Raw genomic sequence first — 21099 nt, 5'->3', positions numbered from 1 at the left:
TAGCACAGACCCCACAGGTGTAGGGTTCTGTGTAATGAAGGCCAGGAATTACCAATGGCCAATGATATCACTCATCATATCTGTGTAATGAAGTCTCCATCATCCTAACACGAGGAGCTCAGAGGGCTTCTGGGTTGGTGAACACATCGAGGTGCCTGGAGTGTGGTGAACGTGGAGAAGGCACAGAAGCTCCATGCCCCTTCCCACATACCTTGTCCAATGCATCTCTTCCATTGGACTGTTCTGAGTTGTATCCTTTGTAATAAATCAATGAGAGTAAATAAAATGCTTTCCTGAATTCTGTGAACCATTATAGCAAATTATCAAACCCAAGGAAGGGGTCATAGGAACCCTTGATTTTATAGCCTATTGGTCAGCATTATGGGAGGCTGGGACTTGGTGACTGGCATCTACAGTGCAGAGCAGTGTTGTGGAAGTGAACCCTACACCTGTGGGGTCTGTGCTAACTCCAGGAAGCTGGTGTCAGAATTGACTTATAAGACACCAGGGTGGGTGTCGGGAGAGTTGGAAAATTGGTTGGGGTGGGAGTCCCTGCCACACAATTACATTGTGTGTCCGAAGTTGGTATGTGAGTCAGGAAAAAGTGTTTTCCTTTTAGGGAAAATTTTTAAACAAGGCAGACACCTTGCTAAACACACAAAAATGTGTAAAGATGGATATATCTGTCTCCATTGGAAGTGAAAACACTTTTAAACAAAAGATCCTATAAATAAAGTAAAATAGTAGTGCCTAATGCAGAATAAAGAAAGAATTAGTATCTAAAACATTTGAAAAGTGTCCAGGATAAGGGTGCCTGCGTGGCTCAGTCAGTCAAGCATCCGACTCTTGATTTCAGCTCAGGTCATGATATCACGGTCTTGAGATTGAACCCCGTGTCTGGCTCCACACTGAGTGTGGAGCCTGCTTGGGATTCTCTCTCTACTTCTCTCTCTGCCCCTCTCCCTCTAGCTCTCTCTCAAAGTAAATAAACATTTTTTAAAAGTGCAATATTGTACAGTGGAAAGAGAATGTAATAAAACCAATGCACGAGCTGTATGCCCTTTTTACCTCTCTGAACATTGGATTCTTCTTTTGTAAAAAGGTGGGTAGTAACATTCACCTACTGGCGTAGCTATGAAGGTTGGATGAATTGGCATAAGAACAGGTGCCGAATATCTAATCAGTGCACAATAAATATATTAATTATCTCGACCCAGGGACAGATCTATTACTTCAAGATAAATACATGCATAATTGTGTTTTTTTTTATCATGTCTGGTAATATTACCGAAAAGTTCACTTCTGAGACGATACCATTTGGGAATCGGTACGGCTGCACAGTTTTATGTGTCTGTGGAATGGCGTGTTGACTCTGCAGTGCCTTCGGGAACCTGCATCTCTTCTTTCTATCCGACTCTCCGTGGCATGTGGTTTTGTCTCCCATCCCCCTCATTTCCATTCATAAGATGAGTACTCTACCTCTAGCATTATATTTTCTGCCCATAAATGAAGAAGAAAAAGAACAAAGTCGACTCTTTTGAAATGACTTTCCGAGAAGCTCTGCTCAAAGCTTCTATTTGGTTCTCATTGGCTAGAACTGTGTTAAATGGCGTCTGTAACAGCAAGAGAGACCTGGGAAGGTGATCTTGTAGTTGGGCACGCTCCCTTGAGCAAAAGCAGAGTTCTGTCGGTAAGAAGATGAGGACAATAAACAGAATCCATGTGGGAGCCAGCAGGACCGTGGCAGAGATCATTGTTTTCTGCATTCCAAGAGGACCTCCATGTTGAGTCCGGCTTCCCTGACTAGAGAAGATTTGGGGGTGACGATCTGATTGGAAAGTAATTGATTTAATTTTATTTAAGCCTCTCTGCATAGCAAGTGCTCTGCTCTTATTGAAATGACATGTATATTTGGGGTGTGGCTGCAGGAGTAGGGAGGTCGTTGATGGAGCTGGTAGGTGTGGAAATTCTGAAGTCCCCTGGAGTCTTCAGGTGAACCACGGCTTCTAATAATTTTGCGTTTAACATCCCCGGGCACACACACTTAAAATCGAGTTTTCTTTGCGTGTGGAGTAAATTAGCAAAGTACAAAGATCAAAACTCTTGCTAATAATGAGTTTTCATGAGGGGGATTAAGTGGATTGGGGCAGAGCTGTGCTTTTCTCCTTTTAGCTTCTTTCCTTCTCTTCACACGTGCTCGTGGGAAGAAACTAATAGAACTAATATTCTTTGAGAGAAAACAATATTCTTCCCGAGAGAGAGCTTGCCTGAAGCAACCTCTTTTCGGCAGTGCTTTCTGAGGCTGTTAGGCCAGCCTTTTATAGAGAGTGTATGTGTATATATATATATATATATATATATATATATATAACACAGGTGTGTGTGTATATATATATATATAGCACAGGTGTGCTAGAGCTCCACTAATGAGCATAATGAGCAGCGTATACTTTTAGTTATATTCTCATTTGTGGTGTCATCAGGGTCCAAGAAAGCAGGAATATTACAAATTCAAGTTAAAAAACAAAAAAAGAAGGAAAGCTTTAAGGCTCTGTTAAGCCAGGTATTCTGGGAATCATAAATGAAATAAAAACTTTGAATTATTACAGTGCACCCCATTTACAGCAAACCATTCACCGGTGAAAATTACATGGAGAAAGAATGCTTTAAAGTCTATAAGAAAAGGGGAGAAATAAAACAGGTTTTCCTGTAATGTCAATTTGGGCCAACCTTGACCAGAGTCCCTTCTAGAAGCAAAGTTTGGCCCAATGTCTTGATTTTTATATAAGTTCTGTTAACAATGGCTTTTACACAAGGAAAAAACTGAAAACAACTTAATGACTTACCTCGAGTCTTAGCTTCCCTGGACACTGTAAACCAAGCCATGGACTCCTTAAAACTCTAACTAGCTCGTCTACAAAAGTCAAGTTCAAATGTGATCTTGGATTCACTTGGAGGGATCGCTCCTATCACAATCAAAGGTGGTGATGAATCTTCAGAAATCTCCCTGTAGCCACAAACAATGTCTGGATTAATAAGAACCATCTTGGATAAGGACATATGCTCGAGCTCCTTATTGTATTCACACGAGATAATGAAGGCACGCCATTCACAATCATACCCTTTTCGGTTGCACAACAGTTTAAAATGGTCCTAGATGCTAACATGTGCAAAAAGTTGAAGTGTGCTTCCACTTTGAGTTTTAGCCCAAACCGTCAGGCAGTGAGGATGAAGACTGTGAAAGCAGAGTGATAAGCAAAAGTATCAGCCTTTTATGGCTAATGTTATAGCGCATGGGTGTGAAAGAAGTGGGAGAGAATAGAAGATTATATTTATACATTCTGGACTGTGTAGTCCCTTTCCGTGGAGACTGATGACTCAGGAGTTGTGAAGTCAATCACTAGAGGGTGGCATGAGGTCAGACACTGGTCCCCACCCAAAGCCTAGTACTTAGAGCAAAAGTTGAGCAGGAGACAGGCCAGTCACATACCAATCAACTGGCATCTGACACCAGATCCAATCCGAGCAGGTGCAAGAACCAAGGTCCTGGAGCACAGTTAAGATTAGAGCTGACCAGAGTGGACGAGGACAAAAGGAAACTGAGAAACGCATCTCCTTTTGGGATGCACAGTTCTTTGTGGTGGCTTCTTGTAAAAGTATGTGCCCTTCCCTGCCCCCGAATACCATGCTACCTCTGGTATTTGAGGGGTAGCGTTTGATAATATTTCATCAGGTTGTCATCTCCCCCGCACACACCTTTCTAGTTTTGACACATTTCACACAGATGTCGTACTTACTGTCTTGGGACAAGTCTGTGCACTTCACACAAACCAAGCTGTGCTAATACAAACGTCTGTAACTGATAAGGAATGAGGCATCTGGAAGATTTATTGCAGCTAAGACCAGAAAAGAGCTCTGTCCCTTCTCCTTCTCTCCCTGGAGACTGATGCCCTTTCGTCTCTCCATCGAAACACTTGTTCTTCCAAATTTTCTATATTTGCCAAAGCAAAGATAATTCTTCCAGGTGCCACATCTCTCTTTTTTGACACAACCCTTCTATTCATCTACATGGAATGTCATCGTGTCTGCCAATCTCTGCTTTTGAGTAGCTTTTGAATTTATATTTTCCTTTTCTCTCACTATCACCAGCTAGAGCAGACCCTGATCACATCAAACCTGGATTATTTTAATAATGTCTCCATTTGATGTGCTAGTTCCAGCCTTTTCTCTTCCCTATTTTCCACACCCCAAGCCCTCACTGTTGGATCCGTTGGTGCGATCTCTTTACCTGTAATAATAAAACTAACCCCTCCTGTAACACTTAGGATCTGTGCCACCTTCTCCATCCAACAACCTCCTACCCCCTTCTCACCACTCTTCTCCCTGTTTCCAATTTTGCAGTGTTTCCCCCACTTCTTCTAACCAATTTTCTCTGCTTAAAATGTCTTCTCCTTCTTCTCCAGCTATCCAAATGCTATTTATCCATCTAAGTCCATGTCAAATTATCTCCATTCTCTGAAAAATTTGGTCTCGTTAAATTCCATAGCCTTGTCAATACCACACATTTAGGAATCTAGAAGATTATGTTCCGGTTTGTGTCATTTAATTCTTGTTTTGTAAGTTCAAGTTTGCTTCCTTCAACTGCTCTTGAGGGCGATGACTTTGGGATGCTATCTTAAGCGGTCTTCCCTGTAGTGGGAAGACATCTTCCCCTACAGTGAGAAGAATGCAATGGCACAATACGCACACGATGGTTATTTAATATATATCTATAAAATTTGTCTGAAAACATGAAAAAAAATGACATTAAGAAGGACTCTTGGAAGGTCAGCTTGGGATTTGGAGAGGTTTAAACATTCTATACACGAGAATTAATTTGAAGACACAAGGAATGAAGCATTCTGCACCCTCTGACCTTTGGACCGGCAGCAATGCTGGCACGTTATACTCCATTTTTTGGCCCTTCTACCACAGTTCCCGGGCTGCTTAATTGGCCTGCATTCCAAGTTCATCGCTGGAATGTAAGACATCACCTACACGTTTAAGTAAATAGTTAACTCTGACCTCTTGCTTTACCAAGTGGAACAGTGGTCTCAAACATGGGACCCTACACCTCTGCCACATCCTTTGTCACTGTGTGATCCCCTCACATCTCAGTGTTAAATTCTCTTTCTCTTCCCCTGAAAATGATGCTAAAGCAAGACGGGGGTAAAATCAGAGTCCAGGGGAAAAGAAGAATGAAGTAAATTTGATTTTAAACTGAGAAGCAGTTTTCATTTTAAATAACTTGCATACATGGAACCTTCAGTTAAAAAAAGTAATATGATTTTTATTAAGCACCAAAGAAGCAGCAAGCCTGGGTGAAGTTGAATCTAGCTGGGGATTTGCTCAGCAGTTGGATAATCTGATTAGTAAATACTATAACAAGGTTAGAGAGTATACCCAGAATATGAAAATTAATTAAATAACCAAGAGTGAAAACTCTCTTCACTTAGATCTTCCATATTCCATCTTCAGGGTCTACAGCAGAACTTTTTAAGGATTTTTTATAAAATCAAAAAAAAGGAAAGGAAAGTTGACTTTAGACTATTTAAATAACACCAGGACTGGGTTCAAGGAAAACTGAACTGACATGCATTATCTCCGTACAGAAGTAGCACCTGGGAGTAATCAATTAATTCGGAATAAGAGCATCTCATTTGTATTATTCTTTTTTTTAACACATGTGGTTTAGAATTTCAATACTCAAACCATAACAGGCTGAAAATACCACGTTGGCTCCCCAAATCAATGTTAGACAAGGTTAACCTTCAATAACATGCTGACTAATCTCACTCACCCTAAACATATTATTTTTGGATTTGACTTAAATAGCTAAGTTACCACTTTATCTCTCTCTTTGTCCAAGCCAATCTCTTCCCTCCCTCCGCTTTACAGTACCGTCTTTTCTTCTTGCTCAATATTATCAAACCAAACCACAAATCTAATTAAGCTGTCTTGATGGCCAAAATCTCTGCTCCTGGAGAAATGCATCATGCAGCACATGTAGGTAAGTGAATTAAAAAAGCATCCAGGCAGGTATCTGGTGAATGTCTCAGTTCATCCTTGCATAATAAACTATCTTCTCCTGCTCATTCATTTGTCAGTCACAGTAACTAAGGATTATTATTTGCTGAATGTACGTGACACCAGCAATTTGCAAAGTCTGTTGGCAAGAAAATCAGGTTAGAATGACAGAGTGAGAAATTAAGCAGAAGCCTGATGTAATTAGCTACAACAATCAGTGCTCTAATTTCTGATTTATTGTTTCCTGTTTTCCTGCTGCACTCCACTCTGTGTATACTGTATGCGCTTCATATAGGTCAAACAATTGCCTTATCAGTCCTGGCAAAGCGAGGGGTCAGAGTTAACAATATTTATTTAAACATGCAGGATGCTTCCCACTGCAATTAGGAAATAACTATTACTAATAGGTCCTTGGCACTACTTCCTCATTTATACAATTTTTGGGGGGGAAAAAAAAAGAAACAGAAACAAGAAAGAATTGGGATTTATTTCTTACATATGCACGAGAGTTGGCTTAGCTCTCCTTGTAAAAGAATTTTCCTTACTTTCAAAAAAATCTATGCTTCTAAATGAGGCAAACAAATCATTATTGTTTTGGCTGAATATTCTTTTAGGGGAAAAGTATCCTTCCTGATAATTAATACAGTTGCATTTTCAAATCTCTGTTAAAAGGTTTTTGCAGACCCCAGCCCCCTGGTAAACTCTCTGGAGGATGTCTTTGCTTTCCATCATTTGGCCACAAACTTAAAATGGAATTAGTGATCCTTCTCATAGTTTAAGGAAGCATTCTTTAAAACTGCATGTAGGATCTATTTCGAAGAGGAAAACCATGAGCATGTTTAAACTCCAAGAAGAATTTTTAAAAAGAAACCTCTGAAATAGAACAATGAACTCCTGTAAGATAGAAATAGCACTATGCTCGACTCAAAATAGTGTTTACAACCTGAAAATAGAAGCCAACGTAGTATAAATTCAAATGAAATTTTTATCACTAGCCGGCAAAGGACAATTTTATAGGCCCTTCCTTTTGAAAAACAAAGGAACTGGATATGATGAGATAAATACTTTTGCTTTTATTCTTTTTAAAAAAAAATTGAAAACCTTTTTATTTTAATTTCAGTTCGTTAACACGGAGTGCTATCGTAGTTTCAGGGGTACTGTATGGTGATTCAACGATTCCATATGTTTTTATTCTTTCAGTTTCAAAAATTTACATATCAAATGCTCTCAGAGCACTATATACCTACAGTAAGAGGAAGCAGAACATCTTTAGAAGGCCTTCAGGGAGTCCTCCACAGCCTGCAAAGCAATATGGACATTACAAGACTACATTGAGTATCAGGAGACCTGGATTTTTATCCAGGCCATTTCTCTCATTAACTATTGGTCTTGAGCAAGTCATTTGCCCTCTCTAGATCTCATTTTCCTCATAGATTAAATTAGAAGTTTAGATTTGATCTTTAAATCTTCTTTATAACAAAAATTAGTGTATATCAAGCATTTATGTTCTGTGTCAGGCACTATACTAAATATTTCAGAAGCCCTATGTCTTTTTTTTTTTTGCTATTAATACAACTAAATTAGAAACATTTCAAATTCCAATTAAATTAAAATCTAAAACATTATAATGGACAAAAGAGGGGCATTATGTACTTGCAAAACACATGAGGAGAAAAATTGTCTATTATACTTGCCTTTTTTTCTGCTCTTTCCATTGTTCTGTCTTTCCTGATGCTCCCTGATTCCTTTTCATTTAAAGGACTTCCTTTAGCCATTCTTGAAGGGTAGGTCTGCTTGTGACCTTTTTTTTTAGTGTCCATTCATATGAGAATGTCTGGATTTCCTCTTCATTCCTAAAGGATAGTTTTCCTGGATATACATTTTACTGTTGACTGTTCTTTTCTTACAAGTTGAAAGACATTCCATGTCCTTTAATTCTCCCAGTAGTCTATCAACTAGAAACTCATTATCTCTGCTTTACAGATGAGGAAACTGAGACTTTGAAATTCAGTGGCTTGTCTGAGGTTACTCAGCTGGAATGAGACCCAGGGATCATTTCAAACCTATAATTAATGCAAGTTAATTTGTGCTCATAACCCAAGTGCTTAACCTTTTTGCTCTACAGTCTTACATCTTAAGCTCTTAACATATTAATACTGTAATCAAACATACATACAGATCCATGGAAACCAACACTGTAGTATACCTTAAACAAAAATGCAAAAATCCACAAGGTTCTACTGAAATAAGATGGATTACCTTAACACATGAGTATCCAATTGTACTTGTATCTAAGAATAGTTAAGTGAAAATGTCAATAAAGATTTCCAAAATTAGCATGGAATCAATCACTAAATCATTGCTGATTACATACTGTGTTCTTAATTCAGAATTTTATTCTATAGAATGCTATAGACATCTAAAATGCATGCTTTTCTCCCAAGAGGTTAATAATTCAGTTGGGGTTATAATCCATGTTATATATCCATTTATGATAAAAATTGAGGTGCACATGCAAGCTGAAGGAAGTCATCTGAAGAAATGATTTCAAGTCTCAGAGCAAGAACAGTCAGTGCATATTCATGGATGAGGTAGATGAATATAATCTACATTAATGCAAGTGGGGAGAAAGAGATTTACTGGAAAAAAAAACTGGCAGAAAGATGTTAGCTAAGGGATTGAATAGAGACAAGAATCTTTAAGAAAGTCTAATGTAATAGTGCTCAGGATAGAAGAATAGGTGTGTGTGTGTGTGTGTGTGTGTGTGTGTGTGTGTCCCAGAACCCTGTGACACTCTGTGTGTGTAGAGAGGAAAAGTAGGGAGAGAAGGGACCTCATATTGAAAGAAGTTACTTAGGCATTATTACAATGTTCTACTTACAATGGATAAAACCCGAAATGAAAAGTGCCAGTAGGAAAAGAGAGGGAAGACACATGTGAGAAATGTTTTTAAATTTGAAAAGATTTTTATTTGTTCACTCAATTATTTATTCATGTGATTAACCTTTCTTAAAATGTTCTTTTTAATTTTTTAAAAATATTTATTGATTTATTTTGGGACACGGAAAGTGAGCACAAGTGGTGGGGGAAGGTGAGGGAGAAAGAGGAAAGAAAATCCCAAGCAGGTTCCCCACTGTAAGTATGGAGCCATAGGTGGGGCTCCATCTCATGAACCGTGAGATCATGACCAGAGCCCAAATCAAGAGTCAGGTGCTCAACTGACTGAGCCACCCAGGTGCCCTGTAGGCTAACTTTTGAGGAATAAATAGGTAGTATCCAAATGAAATACCAAAGTAAGGGTATTCCAAGGCATAAGATAAGCATGCTCTAAAGTGAGATATACCATTGCATGTTTGGGATTCTGAAAGAAGTTTGGAAAGGTGAAGTATGAGGTGCTAGAATATAGAATGGGAGACCTACCACTAGAAAAGAACACTGGGACAAAATCTTAAAGAGTCTGTTATATCTTCATCTGAAGATAATAGGCAACAATGAATGGACAGTTGGGTTGCTTCCATATCTTGGCTATTGTAAATAATTCTGTAATAAACATAGGGGCGCATATATCTTTTCAAATCAGTGTTTTTAATTTCTTTGGGTAAATGTCCAGTAGTGGAATTACTGGATCATATAGTAATTCTATTTTTAAGTTTTTGAGGAGCCTCCATATTGTTTTCCACAGTGGATGCACCAATTTACATTCCCACTAACAGTACTCAAGTGTTCCTTTTTCTCCACATCCTCACCAGAGAAACAAAAATACCATATCATTCCACTCATGTGGAATTTCAGATATAAAACAAATGAATAAAGAGAAGGGGAGACACACAAAAAATACAATTGTTTTTGAATTTTATTTGAGAGAGAGAGAGAGAGTGCAAGCAGGGGAGGGGGAAGAGGGTCAGAGAGAGAGAGAGAATCCTAAGCAGACTCCACACACAGCACGGATGCCAACTCGAGGCTTGATTCCAAGACACCATGATCATGACCTGAGCCAACATCAAGAGTTGGCTGCTCAATCAACTGATCCACCCAGGTGCCCCCCAAAACATACTCTTAAATACAGAAAACTAACTGACAGTTGCCAAAGGGGAGATGGGTGGGAGGATGGGTGAAATAGATAAAGGAGATAGAGTACACTTACTTTGATGAGCACTGAGTAATGTATAGAATTGTTGAATCATCATATTGTACACCTGAAACTAAGATAACATTATATGTTAGTTATATTTCAATTGTTAAAAAGAAAGAGAAAGAAGAAAAAATAAAATGAACAATGAACGTGATTGCATTTGAATCTGGGAAACCCAGATATTCAGTGTATACGATTATGTCAGCTGCAAGCAAAGGTACTTTTATTGTTTACTTCCCAATCTGTATACCTTTTATTTTCCTTTCTTGTCTTATTGCAATAGCTAGAACTTCCAATAGGATAGTTAAAAAGAAGTAATGAGAGGAGACCTCCTTGCCTTGTTCTTGATAACTAGTGGATATGCTTCAAGTTTCTCATCATTATGTTAGCTGTAGGGATTTTTTGTTGTTTGTTTGGGGCGGGGTGGGGGAGTTGTTTGATTTTTATAGATATTTCTTATCAAGTTTAGGAAATTCTCATCTATTCCTAGCTTACTAAAATTATTTATCATGAATTGGTGTTCGATGTTGTCAAATGCTTTTTCTGCACCTACTAATATGATCATGTGGGGTTTTTTTTTATAGAAAGTTGATGCAATGGATTACATAAACTGATTTTTTTTAACATTTATTTATTTTTGAGACAGAGAGAGACAGAAGATGAATGGGGGAGGGTCAGAGAGAGAGGGAGACATAGAATCTGAAACAGGCTCCAGGCTCTGAGCTGTCAGCACAGAGCCTGACACGGGGCTCGAACTCATGGACCATGAGATCATGACCTCAGCTGAAGTTGGATGCTTAACTGACTGAGCCACCCAGGCACCCCTACATAAACTGATTTTTGAATGTTGAGTCAGGTTTGTATACCTGGGATAAATGTCATTTGGTTATGGTGTATAATTCTTTTTATACATTGTTGAATTCTACTTGCTATTATTTCGTTGAGAATTTTTACATCTATGCTCAAAGAGAAATTATTTCTCCTAATGCCTTTGTCTGATTTTGGTATTAGAGTAATGCTAGCATCATAGAATGAGTTAGTAAGTATTCTTTCTGCTTCTGTCCTCTGAAAGACATTGTCAATAACTGATACATTTTCTTCCTAAAATGTGAAGTGGAATTCGAAAGTGAATCTGTCTAGACCCCACCTTTCTAGTTGAGGAGGTTATTAATTTTTGACTCAAATTATTTAATAAATATAGGCTTATTCAGTTTGTCTATTCTTTCTTGTGTGACTTTTGGTATTTTATGTTTTTCAAGGAATTTCATCTAGATTATCAGTTTACGGGCATAGAGTTAATTCATAGCACATCTTGATTAGCCATTTAATGTCCAAGGGATATGTAGAGATATCCTTTCTTTTATTTCACATATTAGTAATTTATATTGTCTCTCTCTCTTTTTTTTTTTTTCTTACTTAGCCTGGCTACAAGACTATTGATTTTATGTATCTTTCAAAGAACAAGTATACGATTTTGTTGATTGATTTCCTATTTCCAATTTCATTGATATCTGCTTATTGTTTCTTTTCTTATGCTTACTCTGAATTTAATTTGCTCTTATTTTTTTTAAGTTTCTAAGGAAGAGACTTAGTTTACCTATTTTAGATATTTCTTCTTTTCTAATATATTCATTTAATGTTATAAATTTCTCTCCATGGACTGTTATTGCTACATCCTACAAACTTGGTTGTGTTTTCATTTTTATTTAGTTGAAAATATTTTTAAATTTCTCTTGGGATTTCTTTGATCCATGCTTTATTTAGAAGTGTGCTCTTTAAACTCATGTATTTTGAGATTTCCTACTCATCTTTCTGTTATTGACCGCTAGTTTAATTCCCTTGTGATCTGAGAGCAGACATTGTATGATTTCTATTTTTTCAAATCTGCTATGGTGTGTTTATGGCCCAGAATGTGGTTTGCCTTGGTTGCATGTTTCATGTGAGCTTAAGAAGCATGTCTATTGTGTTTGATGAAGTAGTCTGTGGATGTCCATTATAGCCAGTTGAACAATGGTGTTGCTGAGTTCAACTATATCCTTATAGATTTTCTGCCTCTTTTATCTGATCATTTCTGATAGAGGGATACTGAAGTCTCCAACTCTGATGTGGTCTCATCTATTTCTCCTTGCACTTCTGCCTCATGTAGTTTGTTGCTCCATCGTTAGGCACCTACATGTTAAAAATCATTATCTTCCTGGAGAATTGATCCCTTTATCATTCTTTAATGTCCTTTTTTATTGCTGATAATTTTCCCTGCTTTGAAATTTTCTCTGTGTGTAATTAATATAGCTACAGCTTTTTTTTTAGAGTTATCATGGTATATATTTCTTCATCCATTTATTTTTAGTCTATATGTGTCTTTATATATATATAGTGGGCTTCTTATACACAACACATATTTGAATCTTGTTTTTTGATCTACTCTAACAATCTCCATCTTTTAATTGTCCAATTTAAACCATTGGCGTTTGAGATGATTATTGATATAGTTGGATTAATATCTATCATATTTATTACTGTTTTCTATTTGTTGTCCCTGTTCTTTTTTGCTTTTCTGTCTTCTACTCTTTTTCTGCCTTTGAATTGAACATTTTATATAACTCCATTTTCTCTCCTTTGTTAATGTACAAATTATACTATTTTTTAAAACTTTTTGTAGTGATTGTTCTGGAATTTATAATATATATTTATTATAAATCTAAGAACACTTTCTAATAACACTATACCACTTCATGGTAGTGTGAGTAACTTATAATAATAAAATAATCTTAATTCCTCTCTCCCATGCCTTGAATCATTGCTGTCATTCATTTAACTTATTATAGCATACATAAGCATATGTATAAATATATATACATATGTAAGATGCATACATTAGCACACATAATCAAATAGGTTGTTTCTGAAAGAAAAGAAACATATGATCATCTCAATAGACACAAAAAAAGTAATTAACAAAATTCTACATCCATTTATGATAAAAACATTTAATAAGTTAGACACGGAAGGAGCATTGCAACATAATAAAGGCCATATATGACAAGCCTATAGTTAACATCATACTTCATGGTAAAAGGTTAAAAGCTTTTCCTCTGATAGGGAACAAGAGAAGGATTCCCCCTCTCACCACTTCTACTCAACATAGTGCTGGAGATCCTTGCTAGAAAAATCAGACAAAATAATAATAATAATAAATTAATAATAATAATAGACATCAGAATTAGAAAGGAAGAAATGAAGCTGTTCTATTTGGAGATGACATAATTTTATGTATAAAAAATCCTAAAGACTCAACTAAAAAACTGTTGGAACTAATCAATGAATTCAGTGAAATTGAAAGATACAAAATTAACACACAAAAATTAGTAGTGTTTCTGCACGCTAACAACTAATTTTCTGAAAAAGAAACAAAAACAATTGATTCCATCCAGAATAACATCAAAAACAATAAAATAATTAGGAATAAATTTAACTGAGAAGACGAAAGATCTCTACTCTGAAAACTACAAGCCACTGATGAAAGAAATTGAAAGAGACACAAATAAATGGAAAGGTATCCCATGTTCATGCATTGGAAGAAATAATATTGAATGTTGCTAAAATACCATCTATAGATTTAATGCAATCCTTATCAAGATTCCAGTGGCATTTCTTACAGAAATTAAAAAAAAATACTACTAAAATTTATATGGAACCACAGAAGACCCTGGAGAGCAAAAGAAGTCCCGAGGAAGAACAATGCAGGAGGCATCACACTTCCTGATTTCAAGCTATATTATAAACCTATAGTAATTAAAACAGTACATTACTGGCACAAAAGCAGACAAATAGACCAATAGGACAGAATCAAAATCCCAGAAACAAATCCACGCACATACAGTTAACCAATATTTAATAAGAGAGCCAAGAATACTCAATGGAGAAAAAAAAAGTGTCTTTAATAAATGGTGTTGGGAGAATTGTATATTCACATGTAGAAGAATGAAAGTAAAAAATTAACTCAAAACTGATGATTAAAGGCTTAAATGTATACCTGAAACCATTAAACTCATAGAAAAAACAAGAAAAAATCTCCTTGACATGGGTCTTGGTAATATTTTTTTTGGAAATCACACATAAAGCAAAGGCAACAAAATCAAAATAAACAAGTGGGGTTATACCACACTAAAAATCTTCTGCACAGCAAAAGAAACCATCAACAGAGTAAGAAGACAACCCTTGGGGGGTGCCTGGGTGGCTCAGTCGGTTAAGTGTCCGACTTCGGCTCAGGTCATGATCTCTCGTTCCATGGGTTCAAGCCCCGCGTTGGGCTCTGTGCTGACAGCTCAGAGCCTGGAGCCTGTTTCAGATTCTGTGTCTCCCTCTTTCTCTGACCCTCCCCTGTTCATGCTCTCTCTCTGTCTCAAAAATAAATAAGTGTTAAAAAAATTTAAAAAAAAAAAAGAAGACAACCCTTGGAATAAGAAAAATATATCTGCAAATCATGTATCTGATAAGGGGTTAATATCCAAAATATACAAAGAACTCCTACAACTCAATAGCAAAAATAATAACAATAACAATAATAATAATCCAATTCGAAAAGGGCAAAGGACCTGAATAGATATTTTTCAAAGAAAATATATGAATGGCCAACAGGTACATGAAAAGATGTTCAACAATCACTTGTCATTAAGAAAATGCAAATTAAAACCACAGTGAGATATCACCACCTGCCCCTTAGAATGGTCATCATAAAAAAGACAAGAGAAAACAAATGCTGCTATAATTGTGGAGAAAAAGAAACTCCTTTGCATTGTTGCTGGGATTGTAAATTGTCACGGCCATGATGGAAAAACAGTATGGGGATACTCAAAAAACTAAGAATAGAACTAACATATGATCCAGCAACTCCACTTCTGGGAATGTATCTAAAGGAAACTAAAACACTAACTTGAAAAGATATCAATTAAGGATAAGAAAATTTTAAGTTTTGGGACACCTGGGTGGCTCAGTCAGTTAAGCGTCTGACTTCGGCTCAGGTCACGATCTCACGGTTGGTGGATTCAAGCCCTGTGTCGGGTTCTGTGCTGACAGCTCAGAGCCTGGAGCCTGCTTCAGATTCTGTGTCTCCTTCTCTCTCTGCCCCTCCCCTGCTCATGCTTTGTCTCTCTCTGTCTCTCAAAAATGAAGAAATGTTAAAAAAAAAAAAAAAGAAAATATAAAGTTTTTAACTTTATCTTTATTATTTCTTCTTCAGTGCTCTTCCCTTCTTTATGTAGATCTGAGTTTCTGACCTCTATTGTTTCCCTCTTCTGCTTTAAGCACTTCTTTTACCATTTTTTGCAAGACAATGCTACGGGCAACAAATTCTCTTAATGTTTGTTTATGTGAGAAAAGCTTTAGTTTGCCCTCCCTTTTGAAGAATAATTTTTCAGGGTACAAAATTCTAATTGGTGGTTTTGTTTTGTTTCATTTTGTCTTGTTTTCTCTCAACACTAAATATTTCACTCCACTCCCTTCTCACTTGGATGGTTTTTGAGCAGTCAGATGTAATTCACATCTTTGTTCCTCTTTAGTCAGGGTGTTTCTTCCCTTTGCCTTCTTTCAGGATTTTATTTTTATCTTTGATTTTCTGTAGTTTAAAAATATCTACCTGGTATAGGTTTTTTTGTGGGTTTTTTTTTTTTTTTGATATTTATCCTGTTTGGTGTTCTCTGAACTTTCTGGATCTACGGCTTGGTGTCTGACATTAGCTTAGGGAAATTCTCCATCATTATTGATTCAAATATTTATTTGTTCCTCTCTCGTTTTCTTCCCCTTGTGGAATTCCCATTACACGTATGTCACACCTTTTGTAGTTGTCCCTTGGTCTTTGATATTCTGTTCTTTTCCTTCAGTCTCTGTCTCATTGTTTTTCAGTTTGGGAGGTTCCTATGGACATATCCTCAAGCTCAGGGATTTTTTCTTCAGTCCTTTCCAGTCTACTAATTAGCCCACTAAAGGCATTCTTCATTTCTGTCATAGTGTGTTTTTTGGTTGTTGTTGTCATTGTTGTTGTTATCTCTAGCATTTTTCTTTGGTTCTTTTTAGGATTTCCATCTCTCTGCTTACAATCGCTATTTGTTATTGTATGCTGTCTACTCTATCCATTAGAGCTCTTAGCATATGAATCATAGTTTTTTAAATTCCTGGTATGATAAATTCAACAGTCCTGCCATGTCTGGTTCTGACACTTGTTCTATCTTTTCAAATATGGTGGGGGGGGGGTGGAGGGGCCTTTTGGTATACCGTGTAATTTTTTCTCAAGAGCCACATGTGAGGTACTTGGGTAAAAGGAGTTGCTGTAAATAGGTCTTTAGTAATGTGGTGGTGAGATGTGGGGAAAGAGAAAGTGTTCTATAGTCATGAGGTTAGGTCTCAGACTTTTAATAAGCCTATACCCCTGGACTATGAAGTTCAGAAGTATTTCTTAGTTTTTTTCCTCCATCCTTCAGTGGTAAAGGATGGCTAGAGTGGGTTGGAGTTGGATATTCCCTTCTTCCACATGGAAAGCTAGAGCGACCGGAATTTGGTTTTTCCCTCCCTCTAAGACAGTTAAGCTCCAATAATACCTGGTTCACGTGGCAATTTCCACACATGAGCCTCTGCTCCTGTGAGCTATGACTTTCTATATTCACCTGTCTCTCCTATCTTGAGGGCCCTGTGTTCTCATTTCTCCTTTGGATCCTAGAAGAGTTGTTGATTTTTCTGTCTGTTCAGCATTTTACTTGTTATTAGGATAGAGTGGCAACTTCCAAGCTCTTTACATGTGGAACCAGAAACAGGAAGCCCTTAGATTTTTTTTTTATGTGAATGATAGGGTAAACATTGATGTCATTTATAGAAACAATATTTGTTTTTACTGAGGTATTGTTGATGTATATATAGGCATAGCTGGGACATAAACCTATACACAATCCATATGAAGCTGTTCTATGAAAGGCATACATTCCTTAATTCTTTCATTTACTCCACAAATATTTACTGAGTGCAAAATAGGCTCTGTACTGTTTTGAAAAAACAGTGGGGAACAAGTAAGACAAATCTTTATTCTCGTGGCAGAAAGTCAGGAGTTCAAGGGACCTATCAGAAGTGAAAGGCTCTATGAATGCTAATTGGCTAAAGTTGAGGCTCCTGGGTGTGATATTTAAGAATAGCAAGACAGGCAAAGTGGACAACATCCAGCCTGGAGCGTTAATGGAAGGTCATCTAGTACAATGTAGTTCTGGATCATGGACTTAAATTACTCAAAAAGAACAGCCACGTCTACAAGTATGATGGCATATGAGAATCTGGATTTAGGGAACTCTGATTTCTTCGAAACTCACTGTTGCCTCGAACTAATGGAGGAGGTCCTATTTATGAAGGGCAGAAGCTGAGGGACGGTGAAGTTTGGTGGACTGCTGCCTTCCTTTGACATTGATGGCCGTCTGCTTTTTGAAATACTCCTCAGCAACATGTCTCAGTGCACCACAGGCAAGAATGAGGTGACACCAGAATTCCACCGGAATGTTGATGTCAAAATCTCTCTCACAGAGGTGCACTTCTGTGGGTCTCCCACCCTAGAGGATGACGTGGACCTGTTTGAGGCCTTTGCCCGATACATGCTAAGATGTACATAATCCTGGAGGCATTGAAGATACATCTTCCAGAAGCTGCAAGGTGTGACTTCTCTTGATAGTGAGAACATTTGGATCTACCCCAACCTTCTGCACTTGCACAGCAAGTTCTTTGACTATAAGATCCCCTACACCATGATACTTAATCTCTTTTCGCTACTCTACAACGACCAGCACCAGAGGCTTTTTGTGATTAGCCTGAATCTGCCCATCAGACAGGATCAAACCTAATGCCACTTCATGACCCTTCTTTTCCCCAAGAACAAGGACATTTTCTTAACTCCTATTACGAATAAGGAAGAGATGAAGAAGCCCTTTGACAGGCAGATCACCAAGAACATGTCAAGATGCCTCCAAGAGATGTTAATCGGGTCATGAAAACACTGGTCAACCACAAGTTTCCAGGCAACTTCCAAGGGCGCTCGGGGGCTCAGTGCCTGTGCACCATCTGCTCCTGTAAGGCAGGCTCAAGACTATTGCATCTGCCGGAGCAAGGTTTATCTACGTTCATAAGCCACCCGTGTACATCTGCTTTGACAAGATCTCCTTCGTCAACTTTGCCTGTGGCTTCACCCCCACTTGCTCCTTTGACTTTGATATTGAGACCAAGCAGGGCACCTTCAGAAGCATCGAGAGGCAGGTGCGTGGGAACCTGATTTTGTTAACGCAAAAAGTTCAACATCAAAAATGAAATATTGGAAGAGAGGGTAAACCAAAACTACAGGGAATAGGGCTCTAACTGCAATGAAGAGGAGAGCCACGCACACTTGAACTTGATAAAAGGATACCTACTTAGAGAATGCCATCAACGGTAGAGATGACTCAAGAGAAGGAACGAATAAGTCATTCAGCTCAAGAGAGGAAGAAGAAATGGCAGAGAGATTTGACAGCAAGCCCTCTGCTAGTTCCTCCAATAATGAGGACGACAGTGCCTGCAGTGAGAAGAGGAAACACCTCAAAAAGACCAAGAATCATAAAGGTTGCAAGAAGCCTTTGGAGAAGGGAAAAGACCTCAGTGCCCCCCAAAAGGCATATTTATGCATAGATGCTGTGGCTCGATCCTGAGTGAGAAAAGATCAAGTCAGACAGTCTTAACATTAGTATTATGAAACTTTCCAAGAAGGCAAACGAGACCTGGAGGGGAATGTCCAACGAGAAGAAAGACAAGTGGGATTGCAAGGCTGAGGGTACCAGAGAGAATATGACAAAGCCATGAGAGAACATAGAGGGGTCCATGGTGAGTCTTCTAAGAGAGACAAGTCAAAGAAAAAGAAAAGAAAACTAAATGTGGGAAAGAAATCAATGCCTTCTAGGAGCTCATTATCCAAGTCATTCTCAAGGCAGCTAAGTGAGGCCTTCAAGAAAATAGTCTGTGTCCTGTGAAGATAACTTTTCAGGAAAGAACCAAAGCGAAAAAAAGAAGACAAGCAGGAAAGGACTCTGAAGAAGAGGAACTAGCCAGTACTTCCCCAGCTCAGAGGATTGCGTGACAGGATCTGATAAGCAGAGAGGAGGGAAATGTTCTTTCCTTGTACTTGTCCTGTCACCCCTTAGTCTCTCCATCCATGTTTCAGTACCAGTTTCTCCTTGTGTGAAATGTCATCCTCAGGTTATGTGCCATCCAAACAAGTTCTCCTGATGATATACCCTTCCTTGGGGAAGCAGGAGAGGTGTCTTATCTGCTACTTCTCAGGGATGACTCTATAACTTGGGAGAGATTGGGTCAGAGGCAGGGTAATGCAGGATCAAAATCCTCCTAATTTCCAACCTTTAGGATATATGCTTCTTGTTCAGGTCAAGTTGCTATCGCAGGGGTCATGTGAGGTCGGGCCTGTCGCTTCTAACTGGGGCCTATTTCTACTTTTATTTTGTATTTCTGGTCTGTGAAAATCAACATTCAATAGAGGGAACTGACTTCGGGGAAGAAAGAGAAGGAAGGGGGGTGATCAATTTTGCCAAATACTACTGATTGGTAGAGAAAGACAATGGCAAATGGAGGTTAATGATGACCTTGACAAAAGCAGATTCATGAGCTTTGAGGTAATACATCTAGGGATTTAAAATCAGGCTCCACCAGTTAATAGCTTATGACTATGGGCAAAAAACTTAAATATTATGGGCCTCAAAATTTTCATGTTGGCAATCTAGTTATATAGTGCCTATATTCAAACTGGTCTGATGACTAACAAAATAACATACGGGAAATATCTCATGATTCAAAAAATAGTCTTTCTTTTTGTTCTGCTTTTCCAAGTCAAAAAAATTGAAAATATTGTTAATTAACTGGTTTTGTCAAAGATCCATGGGTTGAAATAAAAAAAAAATAGATGACTACATTTCTGAAGTGATTCTTCCACTCACAAATTCAAGGCAACAAAGTTTAAACTTTGTAATGGGAATAGTCACAAATTACTAAACAGTCACATAATAGCTAATAATTTTAATAAATGCTTTAAATTTCAATCACAAAGAAAATAACTAAAACATGTTTCTTACACAAAGAACTAACTTCCTCTGAAATAAAAACAATGAAAGAAGAGATTGCGAAAATGGGAGTATTAATAAAATTAAAGGCATATTAACTTAAATTAAAATGGTAATGATGTCCCAGTAGGAGTAAATTAATTCTTTTTAGACTGAGGAAACAATTTCATGCAGAATTTACAGCAAAAGAAATGCTATCCTTGTAATGGAATCTATCATTTTGCAATTAATTTAACATTTTGTCTGGGTTAAAGCTTAATTACTGCACAAATATTCTTAAAGTAACATGAATTTCTGTTATGACAGTGAAACAGTTAAAACATTTTAGGGATGTTTGGAAAATACCTGGGAGTTTTTGTAATACTTTCTTGTGTCTTCAGAGGAATGAAATCCCCTAATTTTAATGTAGTCTGACATGCTAATCTTTTTCTTTTTTTTCCCTTTTTTTTCTTAAACGATTTTTATGTATTTATTTTGAGAGAGAGACAGCATGAGTGGGGGTGGGTCAGAGAGAGAGAGAGGGAGAGAGAGAGAATCCCAAGCAGGCTCTGAGCCGTCAGCACAGAGCCCAACATGAAGCTTATCTCTTGAAACATAAGATCATGTTCCAAGTCGAAATCAAGAGTCAGACACGTAACCGTCTAAGCCACCAGGTGCCCCATGATATGTCAATCTTTTTCTAAACGGGACACATTCTGTGTCCTATTAAAACTTTTAATGTGTTTTAAAGTATATCTACTTATTCACTCATTTATTCAACAACATTATTTCCTTGCC

At 37.6% G+C, this 21099-nt stretch overlaps 1 pseudogene; it reads left to right on the top strand.

The window, feature by feature from the left end:
- Positions 1–1606: 1606 nt before the first annotated feature.
- LOC122468735 lies at positions 1607–19477 on the top strand (annotated as a pseudogene).
- Positions 19478–21099: the final 1622 nt, after the last annotated feature.

The sequence above is a fragment of the Prionailurus bengalensis genome, chromosome B1 (genome assembly GCF_016509475.1).
Source record: "Prionailurus bengalensis isolate Pbe53 chromosome B1, Fcat_Pben_1.1_paternal_pri, whole genome shotgun sequence".
NCBI lineage: Eukaryota > Metazoa > Chordata > Mammalia > Carnivora > Felidae > Prionailurus > Prionailurus bengalensis.
This window is presented reverse-complemented; position numbering and strand designations above follow the sequence as displayed.